The 2,500-nt window shown below is 63.6% G+C and overlaps 1 pseudogene; it reads right to left on the bottom strand.

The window, feature by feature from the left end:
• The window catches only part of LOC126443872 (large subunit ribosomal RNA), a 7,956-nt pseudogene that overhangs the window by 3,126 nt on the left and 2,330 nt on the right, over window positions 1–2,500 (bottom strand).

The raw sequence follows: 2,500 nt of genomic DNA, 5'->3' as shown, positions 1-2,500 counted from the left end.
AAACGTAGTCCACCGCAAAGTTGAACAGGAGGGGGGAGAGGGGATCGCCCTGGCGAACGCCCCGTGCTGGCTGCACAGACACGCCCACGCCGGCGCCGTCCGCTATCACTGTCGTGCTGCCCTCGTAGCACCGCTCGACATACTCGACAAAGCAATCCGGTAGGCCATGCGCCTTCAGCACGGGGCGAAGGGCAGCATGATCCACCGAATCGAATGCCTTCGATACGTCGATCGATGCCACAAAGACAGAGCGGCAGGAGCGGACTGCGTCGGTGAGAGCAGTGTCCAAGATGAAAGTATTTTCCAACATCCCATCCCGAGGGATGAATGCCCGCTGACGTTCGTCCACAGCACAAGCGCGCATCAGGCGTGACGCGAGAACCTTGTGAAAGGTCCGCGCCAACACCGAGCAGACCGTAATGGGGCGAAAGTCAGCGGGGGATGTTGGTGCAGCCGTTTTCGGGAGAAGGGACGTCCGCGCGCGAAGCAGGCGTTCCGGAAGGGCGCGGGCCAGAAGGAAGAGATTCATCACTTTCACCAGGACTTCATGCGGCAGGCGCCGCAACTCCGCTGGGGTAAGGCCGTCAGGCCCAGCTGCTGATCCCCTGGGCGGCAACGCGGCGGCGACCTCCTCATGTGTGACCGGCCCCCATAGGCACTCAAGAGCGACAGGCTCCGAGTGCGGGAGGAGGCGGTCACGGATGAAGCCCGCAGTGGAGACGGGCTTCTTAGTGAAGAGGTCCGCCCAGAAGTCCAGCAGACCAGGGATGGCAGGTGGCGGCTGGAGCAGGGTGCCATCCAAGAGGCCGCGCACGCAACGTGCACGCGACCGTCGGAAGGCATCCTGCGTTCTTGCGTATTCCCAGCGGCGCCGCTTGCGCTTCTGCGTCGGCGGCGCGGCAGGCGGCCGCTTCGATGGTTGGCGCGGCCGCTGTGTCCTGGTGATCGATCTCTCCCCTCTGGACCCGACCGACGCAAGGGCATCCGGGAGCATGCCCAGGATGACATCGGGCGGCGTGCCCCGCCCCAGACCTATGACTCGATCCAGGGCAGAGAAACGCTGGGCGGAAGCAGGTAGCCCCGCCAGATGCTCCCAGATGGCGGCGTCAGTCGGCCCCTCCGGCGGCGGCCCGGTGGTGTCGGCCGCGAAGTCCTCGGCTGCGTCGACGGGCGGCGCAGCGGCCTCGCCCGCGTCAGGCGGCGGGCTCGCTGCTCCCCGGCGGGACGCCGGCTCTTCCCCCCGACCGATCTCAAGCGCCTCCATGAACTGGCGGACAAGCTGCTTGTGGGCAGCTTGCCGCCGTCGGCACTTGATTGCTTCAAGCGTTCGGTCGGGGAACATCCTGATGAGCTCTTGATTAACAAAGAAGAACCGGGCGTCCCTCTCAAGGAACAATTCGGCCTCCGCCTTGGCGAGCGACAGGACTTCTTCCTCCGTCCACCTCGCGCGATGCCTCTCCGTCACGATCTCCGCGTTGGCGGCCGCAAGATGTTGGCGGCGGCGATGGACCCCGAGACCATTCTTGGTGGTGAAGCTGCGGTGGCACTCACTACAGGCGTATACAGCTGCAAAAGGTACAAGATTTTCGGCACGGCCGGTTGGCCGGCTAGGTGCTGGGGGAGTTGGGGTGGCACCTTCAGCGGAAGGGCCACCACTTATTCTTTGATTACTGCCCCCAACTAACAAAGGGATAGTGCGAGGGGGGGCTGGTAACCCCCCCAAGCCCCTGGTGCGGTCTTCCACTCTGCGAAAATCAGCGGGCCCACGAGAAGGGGAGAAGACCGCAGGAGAGGAGAGGCTAAGAGGGCTAGGCCCATGTATTGCGCATCACTCTCCCTGTAACTATAACCCAAGGAAGGTACCTCGCAGCAGCAGCATGACTACATCAAGACCGCACTTCGAAAAGCCAAGTCCGGATGCAGCCACACCGCCGCCACTTGGCCACCTTAAGAGAGTCATAGTTACTCCCGCCGTTTACCCGCGCTTGCTTGAATTTCTTCACGTTGACATTCAGAGCACTGGGCAGAAATCACATTGCGTCAACACCCGCTAGGGCCATCGCAATGCTTTGTTTTAATTAGACAGTCGGATTCCCCCAGTCCGTGCCAGTTCTGAGTTGATCGTTGAATGGCGGCCGAAGAGAATCCGCGCACCCGCGCGCCCCCGGAGGAGCACGCTAAGGCGGACGCGGCCTCGCAGCAAGGAAGATCCGTGGGAGGCCAAGGCACGGGACCGAGCTCGGATCCTGCACGCAGGTTGAAGCACCGGGGCGCGAACGCCGCGCAGGCGCGCGCATCCTGCACCGCCGGCCAGCACGAGGCCGACCAACGGCGAGAGCAGACCACGCCCGCGCTAAACGCCCGCACTTACCGGCACCCCTACGGCACTCACCTCGCCCAGGCCCGGCACGTTAGCGCTGACCCACTTCCCGACCAAGCCCGACACGCCCCGATCCTCAGAGCCAATCCTTATCCCGAAGTTACGGATCCAATTTGCCGA

The sequence above is a fragment of the Schistocerca serialis genome, unplaced genomic scaffold (genome assembly GCF_023864345.2).
Source record: "Schistocerca serialis cubense isolate TAMUIC-IGC-003099 unplaced genomic scaffold, iqSchSeri2.2 HiC_scaffold_202, whole genome shotgun sequence".
Lineage (NCBI taxonomy): Eukaryota > Metazoa > Arthropoda > Insecta > Orthoptera > Acrididae > Schistocerca > Schistocerca serialis.
The sequence above is the reverse complement of the archived record's forward strand: the minus strand, read 5'-3'. Positions and strand labels throughout refer to the sequence as shown.